The following is a 17,434-nucleotide window of genomic DNA, read 5'->3' on the forward strand; positions in this document are numbered from 1 at the left end:
CAGGAATATTTCACAGGCTGCCACATTAACATTATAAACTATTTGCAGTCATTAAGGTTACTACAAAGATAAGTAGGTGGTAGATTGTTCGTCGGTAGATATAAATATATAAGTCTATGAAATATGAGAGGCGGCGGGGGTAGATAACATAATGGTTATGCAAAGAGATTCTCATGCCTGAGGCTCTGAAGTTCCAGATTCTATCCCCGACACCACCATAAGCCAGAGTTAAGCAGTGTTCTGGTCTCTCTCTCTCTCTCTCACTCTCTCTCTCTCTCCCCCTACTTCCCTCTAAAGTAAGGTATTAAAAAGAAAAAAGAAATATTGAGGCAAATCTCTTGAACATATATAATACTTTATAGAGTGAAAACTTTGAAAGATTACATGTTTCTTTGAATAATCTGGCATGTTATTATCTTCCTCTTTCATTAATATCCTTCTGCGGCCAAGCAAAGATAAAGTCTGACTCAATTCATAGTCACTGATTACCTAATATGGGTAAGTACAGTGCCAAAGATTTTTACACGTTCTGAATTTAATGAAGAAATAAGTCTAAGAATTAATGACTCTTCTTTTACAGACAAAAATATTATAAATTCAGAATGAGAGATCCAAAGTCAACAAAAGTATTTACTAGGATTCCAGTCTTCACATCCAGATCCTAAGTCACTTGGGGCCCTCTTCCTCCCGGCTATCAGCATAGCTCATCTCCTCTCCAGAAGGAACCCGGGAGTTATGTTGATCTCTGTCCTTCGTATTGACTATTCTGCGTACCTCCCGGGCTCATCAATGAGAAATCAAGCAAATATTCATTCACAAATCAATTTTAGTTCAGATGCTGACTGAACCTCGTCCTTTTTCTCCTCTGCCCCAAATCTGTTAACTAGAGGATTCTGGACATTAATAGATGTGTCTGAGAAATCATGAGGAAATGAAAGTTTGTTCCTCTCTGTTAAAGCCTATGCTGTAAACCATTAAGCCTCCAATAAAAGAAAAAAGAAAAAAAAGTCCCTAAAATGGGTATTTTCTAAATGTATTTATTCATTTATTACTGGACAGGGACAGAGAGAATTTGAGAAAGGAGAGTAAAATCAATTTTTCATCACAAGAAAATTAATTTTGCTCCTGGCCTAGGATGTTAGCAGTAATTTTCAGGCATCATACATTATTATGTATTCATTCAATGGAAGGATAATTCTTTCTGGAAAAAAATTGTTTCTAAGGTTATATAATTTATGTAACAATGTTACTATGGTTTCTACACAGGAAAAATTAGGTATGAGAAATCTGGCTGGTGGCGCACCTGGTTGAGTGCACATGGTACAATGTGCATGGGCCTGGGCTCGAGCCCCCAGTCCCAGGGCTGCAGGTGTCACTCTTTCTCTCTCCCTCTCTCTCTCTTTCCTCTCAATTTCTGGCTGTCTCTATCCAATAAGTAAATAAAAATAATTTTAAAAAATCTTTCTGTATTATTTGAATTAATGAATAAGTCAATGAAATGCCGTGGAACACCAGGAAATAACAAATGATGTCACTGTATGGGATAGGGTGGGGAGGGGGTGTGAGGAATTCACCTGAGAAACTAAAAATTGAAACATAATTTACATGATTCATACTTACTAACCTTCTTGGCACCTGCATGGAGAACTTTTCTAATCATGGAAAACTTTACTGTTAAAAGCATTAACTGTGTCTGAATTCATGGGGTACAAAAAAAAATTAAACGAACTGTAATTTGTTTTGAGCTGCATACCACTAAGTATTTCGCACTAAACGACATGTCTGTATCTGTCATGAAATGTTTAATAGATGTATCTGTGTTTCTAGCACTGAAAACAGTACTTGACTATCTCCATCTCATTTATTTCACTAAGCATAACACCCTCTAGGTCCATCCATTCTGTAATTTCATCCTTTTTAATAGTACAGTATATATAGATGCTGATTTGTAATGGGGCTCATGTGAAATTTCTGTGACAAAGCTATGTTGCCATGTCAATTAAACGTTGCACTATGTAAAAAAGCAGTACTTCATCTGTAAATTGCACTCAGCATTTTTCAATAAAGAAATAAAGGAGACAGGTCTAAGTGTGAGTTGCTAGAGTCGGCACAAGGAGTATATAAGACTTCAAAATTCTTAAGAGTGGGGAATATTAAAATTAGAGGTCATTCTGGCTCATAGACAATAAAAAAAAATGTTCCACATCACTTATCATTAGAGAAATACAAATCAAAATTCCAGTGGGGTTCTACCTCACACAAGCAAGAATGGCCAACATCAACCAAAAAAAAAAAAAAGGAAACTACAACTACAGATGTGTTGGAAAGGTTGTGGAGACAACCTAACTGTTTGACACTACTGGTGGGAATGCGAACTAGTGCAGCCCCTTTGGAAGACAGAGGCATGGAGAGTCCTTCAACAAAGAAAAGGAAACTACTATACGGCCAGCAGGACCATTCTTGGGCATTTACCCAAAGACTCTCAAACACTCATCCAAAGGACACATGTACCCCCATAGCCACAGCGGCGTTATTCACAGAGGACATAGAGTAGGAGCCATCTGAGGGCCAGTGACTGGACAAAGACGCCAGGGGACATATATTTCATTGAATATTACTCAGCAATGAAAAGTGATGATGCTGTGTCCTTTGGAGACAAAGTGGATGAAACTGGAGGTGATTATGTTGAGCAGAATAAACAAAGAGATGAAAGACAACTACTGGGGGTCGGGCGGTGGCGCAGTGGGTTAAGCGCATGTGGCACAAAGCGCAGGGACCGGCGTAAGGATCCCGGTTCGAGCCCCCGGCTCCCCACCTGCAGGGGAGTCGCTTCACAGGCGGTGAAGCAGGTCTGCAGGTGTCTGTCTTTCTCTCCCCTTCTCTGTCTTCCCCTCCTCTCTCCATTTCTCTCTGTCCTAGCCAACAACGAATTGCGTCAACAAGGGCAATAATAATAAACACAACCAAGCTACAACAAGGGCAACAAAAGGGGGAAAAAAATGGCCTCCAGGAGCGGTGGATTCATGGTGCAGGCACGGAGCCCAGCAATAACCCTGGAGGAGGAAAAAAAAAAAAAAAGAAAGACAACTACTGGATGGTTTCACTCAGATGTGGAATCTAGACAATACGCAGGAACTAGCCAAAAAAAAAAAAGCAAGCAAGCAAACTGTTTCTAAGACTTGTGAAAACAATGGTGATTATCTCTAGGATGGAGGAGAGTAGGAACACAGAACTGGCAATGGGTGTGGGGTAATCCTACAACCTTGTAACCTAATTAAAAAGTAATAATAATAAAGTAAATAAGTAAAAGAAGTCATTGTGGCTGCTTAGTGATTGTCATCAGGAATCACTATTTTCTTTCCTGCACTTAAATGGCCTAATATATCCATTCTTATATAGGGCCGCCTTAAAACAAGTTTGTTACTATCTGAACTTCCCTGGGTGGGTTTTGTCTCTCATTTCAAAATGAACTGGGAAAACCACAAAGCAAATCATGAAGCTTTCTCCCTGCAGGTGGGGATCAGGGGTTTGAACAAAGCTAGTAGCTTCATGAGTGGTGAAGCAGAGCTAGGAAGCTCAAGCAAACATCACGAAGACACGGCTTCCTAGGAACATACCAAAAATAGACGCCCACTCTTTCCGATTATTTATCTTTATTTTTAAATATTTAATTAATTTATTATTGGATAGAAGCAAAGAGAGAAATTGAGAGGGGAGGGGAGCACAGAGAAGAAGGACAGAGAGAAGCACTGCTTCACCACTCATAAAACTTTCTCTCTGCATGGGGGGGGGGGCCTAGGGGTTTGAACCTGGGTTCTATCTAGCACACTGTAATGTGAGCTCTTAACTAGGTGCACCACTACCTGGCCCCTTAGATTCCTGCTTTCATCTGCTCTATTCCTACTTTATGCTTCCTGTTTACTAACCATTTTGTCCCGCTTTCCATCTTACTGCCTTTCAGCCACCAAATTCTAGATGCTACTATGAAAGCATCCTGACTTCCCTGGGCAGACGACCTCACCAATGCTTCCTGGAACCTCACCTCTCCAGAGCCCTACACCACTAGAGAAAGATAGAAAACAGACTGTGGGTATGGATCCACCTGCCAATGTCCATGTCCAGCAAGAAGAACTATTACAGAAACCAGAGCTCTCCCCTTCTGCAACACCCCCCAGTTTTTGTTTTAGTCCAAACTCCCAGAGAGGTAAACTATATGGGAAGTAATCCAGAGGGCTATGTACCCACATACCACCAAGACCCAAATCTTATTTTTATACCGTCACTAAAAGGGAAGCAAATCTAGCAAACAGCAGAGGAAGCCAGGCACTGTTGAGAAGAGAAAAAGAAAGGAAGAAAGAGAAAGAAAAAAAGAAAGGAAGGAAGGAAGGAAGGAAGGAAGGAAGGAAGGACGACTCCTGGAAGTAAGGCATGATTTGGAAAGGATGCGAAGGAAGGACTGTTGAAAAAAGTATGTAGATATAGTATACATAAACATATATGCAATCATATAGTATACATAAACATATATGCAATCATATAGTATACATAAACATATATGCAATCAGTCCATATATGTGATCCCAGGAGAACTGCTGCAGCTTCATATGGAGAGGATGGAGACAAAGAACTCTGAAGATGGGAACCATATGAAGCTACACCCCAGGGGCCCGGCAGTACGCAGCGGGTTAAGTGCACATGGTGTGAAGCGCCAGGACCGCCATAAGGATCCCAGTTAGAGCTGCTGGCTCCCCACCTGCAGAGGAGTCACTTCACTGGCAGTAAAGCAGGTCTGCGGGTGTCTATCTTTCTCTCCCCATTTCTGTCTTCCCTTCTTCTCTCGATTTCTCTCTGTCCTATTGAACAACAATAATAACAACAATGATAAACAACAAGGGCGACAAAAGGGAAAAAATAGCCTCCAAGAGCAGTGGGTTTGCAGTGCAGGCTCTGAGCCCCAGCGATAACCTTAGAGGGGAGGGAAGAAATTATATTCCTACTGTCTTATGATTTTTGTAAATCAATATTAAATCGCTAACAAAAACAAATTAAAAATAAGAATACTTTTTAAAATATTTATTTTGTTTCATGGGAGAGAGAAGCCAGAGAGGCCAGGCAGTGTCACACATTGTAGAATGCTCAGGTTATCATTTGTGAGGACCAGGGTTCAAACCCTACCACTGCCACTGTGGAGTAGTGCTGCAGGCGTTTCTCTCTAGCATAAATAAGAAAGAGAAGGGGGGAGTGGCTTTCAGGAGTGGTGCAGTGGTCATGTGGGTACCAAGCTCCAGTAATATTGCTGGGAGAGAGGGTGGGGAGGGAGAAAAGGGGGAAAGGGGAGGGGAAGGGAGGGAGGGAGAGAGAGGAAAAGAGGGAGGGAGAGAGAGGGAGAGAGGGAGGAAGAGAGGGAAGAGAGGGAGAGAGGGAAGAGAGGGAGAGAGGGAGAGAGAGAGAGAGAGAGAGGGAGAGACAGAGAGGCGAGTCGGAGAATCCTCTGGCTCACATGCTCCCGGGATAGAATGATGAACCTCAAGCAGGTACATCCTGTTCTATAACCAGCTGAAGCATTGATGCCAAATTAGTTTTACAATCAGGCCTGTTTGGGACTCACTCCATATAAGCTTAATTGACTATTATGGACCAAAACTTATTTGATGACCACTACGCCTCCCTTTTAACTCTCAGTCTAATCATTCAGGAAACCATTTTCAGCCTCAAAGATAAAAGTACATATTAATTAGCCACAATGACAGGAAAACCATTTTCACCTGAAGAATACCAATGAACTGAAGCCAAATTTGCTGATGAGAACAGCATTTAACTAGCCAAGTGAACATGCAAAACTGGCTTGCAATGACCATAGGCATTTTGACAATTCATAGGTGATCAGAAGGATAAAAGGTCCAGCCTCAGGTTGCTGGAAAGCACTGGATGGATTCCCCGTGTCATTCTTGGCTGAGACCCCAGTCTCCTTTCTAGCAGGTTTCCTCTTGCCCTCTTGCCTCAGGGATGGAAAATTATGGTTCTGTTTTCATCATAAAAGCTTTTCCTGTAGATGCTAGAGAATACATGAAAATAACCCTACCTTTTCTTCCCTCTTTGCCTTAGGCAATATCATAAGGAGAATAAAGAAACACAAAGTTGCAATGTCTATGGAGTTGAGAGGCATCCCTGGCCCAGACCGGAAACACTAGGTAAGAAGTTAAAAGAATGGCAAACACCAGCAAAGAAGCTGACAAAACTTGCTTGTGTACCTCAGGGTGTTTTTTGTAATACAAACAAGATTAACTCACTACTAAGTTCTCAAGAGTATCTTGTCTATTTAAGGCAGCAGGAAGGTGCTACAGGAAATATAAACCACCTCTAAGCAAAGTCCTCAAACCACAGAATTTCAGAGTCCAGTGATGTCTGAAAGGTGAATACTAAGAAAGATAAACGAAAATATCCTACAGAAGTTTAGAGACGGGAGAAATCATTTTACTGACTGCATTGTGAAGCATCTTGAAGAAATGTATCATTCTTTGGCCTGTCATTTTGCAAAGATGATAGTTACCTTACTCTTAATTCACAGAAAAGTAAGAGACTTGATAATTAGTTAAGTGTTCACCCCTGAGTGTATGTTTGATTGTTTTCTTTTCTGTTATTATTTTCTTCCTTTCACCTTTTCTTCCTTCCTTCCTTTCTTTCATTTTTTTAAAATTTTTATTTATAAAAAGGAAACATTGACAAAACCATAGGATAAGAGGGGTACAACTTCACACAATTCCCACCACTAGAACTCCATATCCCATCCCCTCCCATGATAGCTTTCCTATTCTTTTCTTTCTTTCTCTCTTTCTCTCTCTCTCTCTCTTTCTTTCTTTCTCCACCTGAACACTGCTCAACTCTGGCCTATGACAGTATCTGGTACTGAATCAGAGATCTAGAAATTTCAGGCATGAAAGTCGTTTGTATAATTACTGAATACCTCCAGGCTCCATTCCAGGCTTTCTTCCCCCATTTCTTTCTTTCTTTCTCTCTTTCTTCCTTTTCTAAGTTTTTTTTTTTAAATAATTTTCTTTTCCGCTCTCTCAAGTTGTAATTTCTTTTTATTTATTTATTTTTTTACTTACTTGTTCATGAAGAAGATAGACAGAGAGAGAGAAAGAACCAGACATCTCTCTGGTACATGTGCTGTGGGAGGTTGAACTTGGGACCTCATACTTGGGAGTCCAATGCTTTATCTACTGCGTCACCTCCTGGACCACCATCCCAGGTTTTCTAATGCTAACTGAGTCAACAAGTAAATATACAACATCTATTAAGTCCTAGGGACTGTTCTAAGCACCTGCACAGAGTGTAAAGAACTTATACTTTATTATTAAATGAACTATTTATCACCAAAAGCATAGAAACATAAAGATAACAAGGAAAAGTATGGAATAGGTCAATGTCATTTGTGTGGCTCGAGTAAAGTTGTGTTGTGATTATGGCTGTCAATTTAAACAATGTTCTAATACTAGCACACACACACACACACACACACACAAAATCACATAAATGATAGAAAAGTGGTGGGTCTATTTTCTAGTTCAGGTCTACTGATTTCAAAGCCTATTTTTTTCTCATTCCAAATAATTTTTTACACAAAGATTGGGAAAGTCATGAGGTTAAAAAGCCATTTTAGGGGGGTGAGGCAGTAGCACAGCAGGTTAAGCACATATGGTGCAAAGCACAATGACCTGCTCAAAGATCCTAGTTCAAGACCCAGATCCCCACCTGTGGGGGAGGGGGTTCGCCTCATAAGCGGTGAAGCTGGTCTGCAGGTGTCTATCTTTCTCTCCCCCGTCTTCCCTTCCTCTCTCAATATCTCTGTCCTATCCAACAACAACAACAGCAATAACAACAACAGGGCAACAAAAGGAAAAAATGGCCTCCAGGAGCTATGGATTTAAGTGCAGGAACCGAGCCCCAGAAATAACCCTGGAGGCCAAAAAAAAAAAAGACATTTTAGAAAAGTAAAACAGGTGGACATGGGGGAAAAATTATCCATGACATCTTCTAGTGAGCCCAGCCAATTTTTGTATTATTTTCAGTACACTTACAGTCATTTCTTTTTTTTTTTTTTTTGCCTCTGTGATATTTTTCATCTGTATATTGAGCTTTGTGAGCTGCCCTTAAACTACTCTGGTAAAACTTACTGGAAAGAGCGAAAACATAAACAATAATAAGATCCAGTGTTTGCCTCCCCCGCCCCCCCATTGGGGGTTATTCTACAAAGATGGGGTCCAGGTTAATGTAAGCAGACTCTTCACTAGTTAAATTTAAGAGAGCAAGATTTCTTAAAAGGAAAACAGCGTGGATTATTTTAATAGTGAGATTGTAAGAAGCATAGAAGAGAATCAAATGTATTTTATTAACTTTGAAAAATTTTATTATCTTTATTTGTTTGATAGAGACAGCCAGAAATTGAGAAGAAGGGGGAGATAGAAAAGAAGACAGACAGACAGACAGACACCTGCAGCCCTGCTTCACCACTTGCGAAGTTTCCTCTCTGCGGGTGGGAGCCAGGGGCTTGAACCTAGGTCCTAGTGCACTGTAGCGTGTGCGCTCAACCAGGTACGCCACCTCCCATCCTCCAGAGAATCAAATGTATTTTACACTTAGTTCCTGAGTATCTCTAAGCACAAATAGCTTAAAGGCATGGAGAAAAAAAGACCTTAACCACTTTCCATACCCAACCCTCCTATCCCCAGCCCTGAAAAGGGAGAAAGGATAGTCTCACACCACGAAGACAGGTCAAAATAGGGCAGAAGTATAAACCTCTTTGCTGGTGGTTCTAGCCCCACCCCTATGATACATCACTGTCCAATTCATATTTTGCATGATTTTTTGATTTACATAGGTGAAGGTGATGTTATTGAGTCAAAGTGCTGATACTGAGTTTTTTGGGAAATGCAGTTATTATATGCAGTTCGTAGGTACCTAGGTCAGTGTTAACTGTGTATCACTGGTGAATCCTTAAAAAAAAAAAAAAAAAGGCTTTTTCTACTTTTCTTTTCATAACTCTCCAAGTACAAGTACTTGTGTGTGTGTGTGTTTTTCTGCCTGTTGTTGTTACCTTAATTATATTGATGAGAAAACAGAAGTGACCCGCCTCTCCAGAGTCCTACCCCACTAGGGAAAGACAGAAACAGGCTGAGGGTATGGACTGACCTGTCAACACCCATGTCTAGTGGAGAAGCAATTACAGAAGCCAGACCTCCCATCTTCTGCATCCCCAAAAGAATGTTGGTCCATTTTCCCAGAGGTGGGGAGAAGTATTAGGGGAATATGACCAGAGGGCTCTAAAATCCAATTCCATCAATACCCAGAGAGAGAAGAGGGACAAAAGAAGGGCATTATTAGGAAGTAGCAATCAGTGTGACTTAGAAAGGAAGAGAAGAAGGTGGGACCATAGAGAAAGTATGCGAATATTTAGAAATATAGATCATTATAGAAATAATAGTCAGCCTGTGATCTTGGGAGAACCACTGCAGTTTCCTATGGAGCGAATGGGGACACAGAACTCTGGTGGTGGGGACAGTAAGGAATTTCACCCGTTATCTCATAATTTTTAAAATCCATATTAAATCACTAATTAAAAGAAAAAATATTAAAGAGTGTAGACATACAATACTTTTCATCCATTCCCTCCATAATTGCAATGATTAACAGAAGAAAGTCCATGTCAATCTGAAGTAGTTGAACTGAGGAACTGATGAAGGAAAGTTATGGTGTAATATACCAACGATCTCAAAGGAATTGGCAAAACTGAGATCTGAAAGCAGCCTGTCTATTCTCCCAAGTTGCTGTGAGTTTTTGTTATGAATTTTAATGTTCTACATGGTTTCTTCAGCTATCATTTTATAAATGGCAGCATATCCTATCAACTTTCCTCTTGTTCGACACAAAACTATATCCTGTTCTTCCTGACATTAGATGACCTTCTAAAGGACTTATTTTTCATATAGGTTTCCTCTTACTTATTGTTTTTACATTTTATTTATTATTTATTTATTTATTGGATAGAGACAGAGCTATTGAGAGGGAAGAGAGAGTTAGAGAGGGAGAGAGACAGATACCTGCAGGACGGCGCCAGTACTCCCAAAGCTTCCCACCACAGGTGAGTCCAGGGGCTTGAACCCAGGTCCTGAAGCATGGTAGTGTGAACTCAATAGGTGCACCATACCTATTTTTTTAAATCAGGTCTTCTATGGATATCTTTGTGACATTTGAAATAGATGAATAAACTCACTTTTTTCAATATTAAAAAACAGATATAGCTCTATGGCAAGTAAAGTCAAGTTTAACCTAATTTTAGACAATATAGATCTAGTAATAATCATAGACTTATCAATGTCTTTTCTTTCTATGTAGCCTGTAAAAGGGTTAAATCTCTAAGGCCAGGTTGAGTGCACATGTTACTATGCACAAGGACCCGGGTTCAAGCCTTTAGTCCCCACTTGCTAGGGAATAGTTTTATGAGTGGTGAAGCAGTGTTGCAGGTGTCTCTCTTCTTCTTTTCCTATTTCCCCTTCCCCTCTAGATTTCTGTCTCTATTGAATAAATAAAGAAAAAAAATACTTATAAAAGGGGTTCTATTCCTTCACTGTAGGAGACTACCTGTAAGTTTCTATCTTCTGAATTCTAATAAATATATCTATGGGTTTACTCACAGCATATTACTTTAACAATGAGTTACATCATTCTGCAAATACCATTTTCAAATGTCTAGTACAAAGGCTTCATGATACAAGAGCGTATTATCCACTGTCTAATGCAGAAAGCTAATGTAAAGAAGAACAGTGCAAATACACTGTTAGCTGCTCACTCCTGATTAGACTGGGGGGAGGCCATAGTTGCATAAATTATCATACAGTTTAAATAAAGCAGAGAGTTATGAGTAGCTCTTGAGATATGAACACAAAAATAATTAGAAACTTCATGAGAGGTCTGATTAAAGTTCATCTGTAATCTTGATGAGTTACCTTTGCATGGTCTCATAGTTAAAATTAGAAATCAGTATAAAACAATAGCTGTCTCCCCCAGGGAACTGCTATGGAATCTAGCACCCAGATCATTTCACAGCCCACATTTCTAACATTTAAATCATCATTCTTGGTTTCTGGAGCTCTGATTCCCCAGAACCCTGCCCTACTAGGGAAAGAGAGAGACAGGTTGGGACTATGGATTGAACTGTCAACACCCATGTTCAGTGGGGAAGCAATGACAGAAGCCAGACCTTCCACCTTCTGCATCCCACAATGACCCTGGGTCCATGCTCCCAGAGGGATAGAGAATGGGAAAGCTTCCAGTGGAGGGGGATGGGATACAGAGTTCTGGTGGTGGGAACTGTGTGGAGTTGTACCCCTCTTATCCTATGGTTTTGTCAGTGTTTCCTTTTTATTAAAAAAAAAGATATGGAGAACTCATTCTGGAATCACTTTTTATTATTTTTTCCTTTGTAATTGATCAGTTTGGACAAGTATTGCTTAACTGAAAGCCTTAGCCCCCAAAGCAATGACAAATTCCCTACATCTTCCTAACCACTTTCAAGACATTATCATCTTGTGAAGCAAATAATTCAAGCTACCAAAATATTTACCTTGTCTCCAAATTAGGATATCAGCAAACATAACTTCAAGGGGGAACTGAGTGGCAGAGCACCAACAGTACACAAGGACAAGGGTTTGAGCCCCCAGTCCCCACCTGCAGGGGGAAAGCTTTGCAAGTAAAGCAGTGTTGCAGGTCGGTCTCTCTCTCTCTCTCTCTCTCTCTCTCTCTCCCTCCCTCCCTCTCTGTCACCCCCTTCCCAATGATTTCTGGTTGTCTCTATCCAATAAATAAAGATAATCATAATTTTTGTCTTTAAAAAAAGCATTTAAAAGGTTATGGGAGCATGGCTACCACCAAGAGACTAAGAATAACTTAGCAGAAAAGTTTTTCTTGTTTCTCACTCTAAACACAAATTGTATTGATCAGAATGGTAATCAAATGTCAACTTTGTGGGGACTTAAGAGACTGTGTGCAGTTTTCTGAAGTAAACCACATGATGAAAGTCAGGGCGTCTCTTGGCAGCTGAGTCAACTTCAGGTCACTATCCTTATCCTCAGCAAGAGTCCCTGCCTGCCTGAACCCACAAGTGACTTCACTGGCCAGATGTTTCTAATTTTATGTTGAACTTAAATGCCTAGACTATAGCTGCTTCCTATAGACCCAGGATCACATGACCCACATAATGACTGACAGAATGGTACTACTAAGACTCCATGCCAACATACATTGTAAACAGTGAAAGTTTGGGGACCGGATTTCTGCTTGGGTCATAGGCCCTTTACTGTCTTCCCCCTACTACTAAATATGTGTGTGTGTGTGTGTGTGTGTGTGTGTGTGTGTGTGTGTGTGTGTGTGTGTGTGTGTGTAAACAGGGGGGCCGAGCGGTGGAGCACTGGGTTAAGCGCACATCAATATGAAGCATAAGGACCTTCGCAAGGATCCTGGTTCGAGCCCACAGCTCCCCATCTGCAGGGGTTCGCTTCATAAGCAGTGAGGCAGGTCTATAGGTGTCTATCTTTCTCTTTCCCATTCTTTCTGCCCCTCTTCTCTTAATGTCTCTCTGTCGTATTCAAAACAAATAAATAAGTAAATAAAGGTCAAAGCAGCAGTGGAAATGTAGTGCAGGCACTGAGCCCCTATGATTACCCTGGAGGAAAAAAGGACAGAAGAGAGGAAGGAAGCCATCTCTGGAGAGAACTAATATACTAAGTATTTGTTGAAAATATTTTGAAATATCAGTGGTCATAAAATTCAAGACTGGAATCCTGTCTTTTGCAGTTGCTATCCATAAATTTTACCAACAGTCAGAACCAACAAAAATGGTTCCTATCTTTCCCACTCCCCCTGAATTACTGTGTCTCAGTTTGATCTATAAACTCAGAATTTGGGCAAAGATTTAATTTCCTGGCATCGTACCTGAATATATATATTGGCTACCTCATTGGTTATATGGGAACATTTATAAATGTTCATATATGCTAGTTATTCTGAGTCCAACTGTTAAATATGTGAAATCTCGTGTTATTTCCATTAACCTATAAAGGAAATGGGTATGAGTCTCTGAAGTTGGGTCAATGAAAACTGATTAAAGTATTTCTGAGATTGATAGGAAAGGGTATTTGAATCTTAAAAATAAATAAATAAATAAATAAATAAATAAATAATATGACCTATCTCAGGTAATAGGGAACTATCAGAAACAAGGATCCTTCATGATAATAATAAAAAACACAAGTTAGTCATAAAAGAATTTCCTATTATAAACAGATGTTGATTTATAATGATACACACCTGAAATTTGTGTTATAGGGCAAGGTTATTTTATTTTTAAACATTTTAATAATGCCTTTTTACTTGTAAACCTTCTTAGATAACAGAGCTCTCAGTGAAATCAAATACAATCATCCAAGTAAAATAAAAGGAAAATTAGAAGGATTTCTGAAACTCTTAGTATCTTTAATATACTATAGACATATTTAATCAATTGTTCTCAGAGTACAACAATGTGGGCTCACTAGAATGCTTTTATCAATGCTTATTGAGAGAGTGATAAAGGCAGTATCAATCACATATGAGGCAACTATAGTGTAACCTTACTCCTTATACTCTGGTTCTGTGCACAGATATACCTTGTACTGTGTATTCTATCAGATAGAAACTCTGAATTTTGCAGTACCTTATAAAAATGTCAGTAGTTTTTGCCTGAGCCTGACATCTGATATGCAGGTGAAATAGACCTAAAATAGACCTACTAGTTATTTCCAAAATGAAGACCCCAAATATTCATCTGCAATATTCTTGCCTTTAGGTTCATGATTAATCAACAATTTGTTTGGCTTTATATGTTAATTTTTTTTAGCCACCAGGTTCCAGATGCTACCATGATGCCAACTGGACTTCCCTGGACAGACAACCCCACCAATGTGTCCTGGAGCTCTGCTTCCTCAGAGTCCTGCCCCACTAGGGAAAGAGAGAGACAGGCTGGGAGTATGGATCGACCTGTCGACACCCATGTTCAATGGGGAAGCAATTACAGAAGCCAGACCTTCCACCTTCTGCATCCCATACTGACCCTGGGTCCATACTCCAAGAGGGATAAAGACTAGGAAAGCTATCAGGGGAGGGGATGGGATACAGAGTTCTGGTGGTGGGAACTGTACCCCTCTTATTCTATGGTCTTATCAGTGTTTCGATTTTACAAATAAACACATTTTAAAAAACTAGATGTAAAAAAAAAATGTAAGTAGTGATGATCCCAGGTCATTGGGATGAAAACAGTCCTTTAACATTACATGCTAAGACAAAAAAAAAAAAAAAAACTGAAACTAAGGGTGCTTTGCTATAGTAATACATCAGAATATTTCTAAAGAGGAAGTTAGGAGATAGATAACCAGGTTTTCCTCAATGTCAAAGGCATATTTTCTGCAGAATTCCAAACAAATAGATCAATACATAATAATGAGAAACTCATAGTAGAGAACCTAGGAAAATAATAATACAAATAGGTAATAAATAGGGTAAGGTTATCATAAAGTGTTCTTTGCGGTTTTTGTTCTTGCTTTTTTTTTTTTTAATATGCTTATGACACCAAAAAAGCCATTTGGATAATTAGTGTGTCTCCTTTTCACATCAAACTAAATCCCCACCCAAGAAATCAGTATTAAAGACTGTGGTGCAGCTTCTTACAAATTTTTTCTGAACATAAGCATGGTATTATAAGTAGGCATGTAACATGCTTTTATATGCATAGAATATATATATATATACATATACTTTGTATGTATGTACACAGACACAGACATATTTACTGGGTTTTGTTTACATATACAGATATGGGAGAACTTAAATAAAGTGCTGCAGAGGCAATTATACTGGAACTCGCAGGGGGCCGTGGAGTAGCGCACTGGGCTAAGCACACATCGCACAAAGTGTAAGGAGAGGTACAAGGATCCTGGTTTAAGCCTGCAGCTCCCCAGTGAAGCAGGTCTGCAGGTGTCTATCTTTCTCTAACCTCTCTCTGTTTTCCCCTCCTCTCTCAATTCAGTTTCTCTCTGTCCTATCCAACAACAACGGCAGCAGCAGTAACAACAATAATAACAGCAACAATAACAATGGGGAAAAAGACGGTCTGAAGAAGCAGTGGGTTCATAGTGCAGGCACAGAGCCCCAGTGATAACCCTGGAGGACAAAAAAAAAAAGAAGAAGAAGAAGAAGAAGAAGAAGGAGAAGGAGAAGGAGAAGGAGAAGAAGGAGAAGAAGAAGAATTTGCAGAAAACAAGCAATATTTATGTTTATCTACTAAATCAGTGATTCTCAATCTAAGGCATATCCAAAGAGAACTGGAATTAATCTAAGCTAATTAGCAGTAAATCGTGGTTAAGTAGATCTTCCAGTGCTTAAAGATCCACAACTATGGAATGGAAGTGTAGTACACACATTGGAGGACAGTCAGGCGAATTAAACCAGCTAATACACTGCAGTGCTGAGACTACAGCCTGGCACATAAACTACAGTAAATAGTATTTTCTATAAAATTACAAAAATATGATTCCTAGATGCATATAGGCATATGAATTAAAGTGATAACAGAATGTTTAAGTGCTTATTTCCTTGAGCTCCCATTAGACCAAGATAGCCTGCCTGGATAGTAGACCTTACTGGGTCACTTGAACATATTTCATAGTGTGCATAACATAGAACCATGTGAAACAGGAGACTTGTTGTTCTTAGTCCATATTCATCGCAGAAAAATTGAAAATAGAAAGGGGGAGTCCAGAAATGCCCACCTCAATGCAAGTTCTTTCAAAGTACCTCCTGATAACTATAGCAAGAATAGTGTATAACTTCCTAAAAATAACCTGAGGAAAACTGGGTTCTTTTTTAGGTGTTATGGATCGTCTGTTCTCTCTTCAAGTCAATGTGCATCTCAAATCAAGCATTATATCCTAAGGAATTCAGCCAAAGTCATATTTACTGTGGCTGGGGAGATGAGTTACATAGCAGAGGACATTACTTGCCACATGTATGACATACCCATGTATGACATACCATGCTTTCTCTTTCAGTCAACATGAAAAAATATCTTTAAATTAAACTGCAGTTACTATGTATTCTCTATTGAGGAGAGGTTATAGTCTCAGTACTTCAGAAGGCCACTGTCCAGTGCAGAAGATTTGATATCATAACTTTACCTGCTGAACTCCCTCTTCAAATGTAATATAAATAGAAACACCTAAAGTTTTGCAGGGAAGAATACTCTGAGGAGTCAAACAAGATCAGAGCTCAGATGCTTACAGGTCAATAAGGAGGGGGGGGAGGAAGCTAGTCAGTCAGTCCAGACAACAGCAAATAAACCCAAATCTCATAAAATAACATAATACAAGACATGATAGCCTAGAGAACCAGTGACAGTCATATCGACATTGAGAACAGACACGCAAGGTGGGGTAGCTACACAATGATCCACGGTGATATAAAAATATTAAGACTGTAATTGTAAATCTCATAATATAGTCAACATGTAGATCAGGTCAACCCATTTATAACTATGTATCATGTTAAAATGAATAAAGCTGCCATTATTAATAATACCAATGTTGGATGAAATATCCATGTGTGTAGGTTGTTCTCGTATAAATAAATAGAAACTACTTAACATTCACCTGGTTCAAACTTTATATAAGAGTCGCTCCACCTCAGCACTGATATTTTATACCAGAAAATGGGGGTGAGGCCTGTCATTTAGAATGTTTAGGGGGCCAAGTGGTAGTGCACCTTGTTGAGTGTTACAAAGCCCTCGGTCCCCACCTGCAGGGGGAAAGCTTTGCGAGTGGTGAATCAGTGTTGCAGGTGTCTCTGTCTCTCTTCCTCTCTATCTTCCCCTTCCTCTGTCAATTTCTGACTGTCTCTATCCAATACATAAATAAAGATAATTTAAAAATATATTTTTGAAAGAATGTTTAGCAAGATCCCTGACCTCCACCTAATGGATGTCAGTAATCCTCCCCCTGATGCCAACTGTAACCAACAAAATACCTTTAGATATTACGGATTCTTAGGAAGTAGAGGGGAGAGCGGAGAGGATTTAAATCTTCCACTGTTGACAATCACTGCCATAAGTTAGGAATATGTGCTGTTTTTTCCCCCTAATGGAATACATAAGCAGAATAGTATGTATAACACTAGATTAAAGAACAGAGTTGCCTGTGGTTGAAATTTCTAATAATGTCAAGATGCTAACCAAATATGAACATTTCCATAAGTCTCCCATCTGGTAACGCTGAGCAGGTTCATCACCAATGCGAATGCTGTAATCTACCAACTGCCAAGGGACACTCCCGATAGCGCCGTGCCATTTACA

The sequence above is a fragment of the Erinaceus europaeus genome, chromosome 1, assembly GCF_950295315.1.
Source record: "Erinaceus europaeus chromosome 1, mEriEur2.1, whole genome shotgun sequence".
NCBI lineage: Eukaryota > Metazoa > Chordata > Mammalia > Eulipotyphla > Erinaceidae > Erinaceus > Erinaceus europaeus.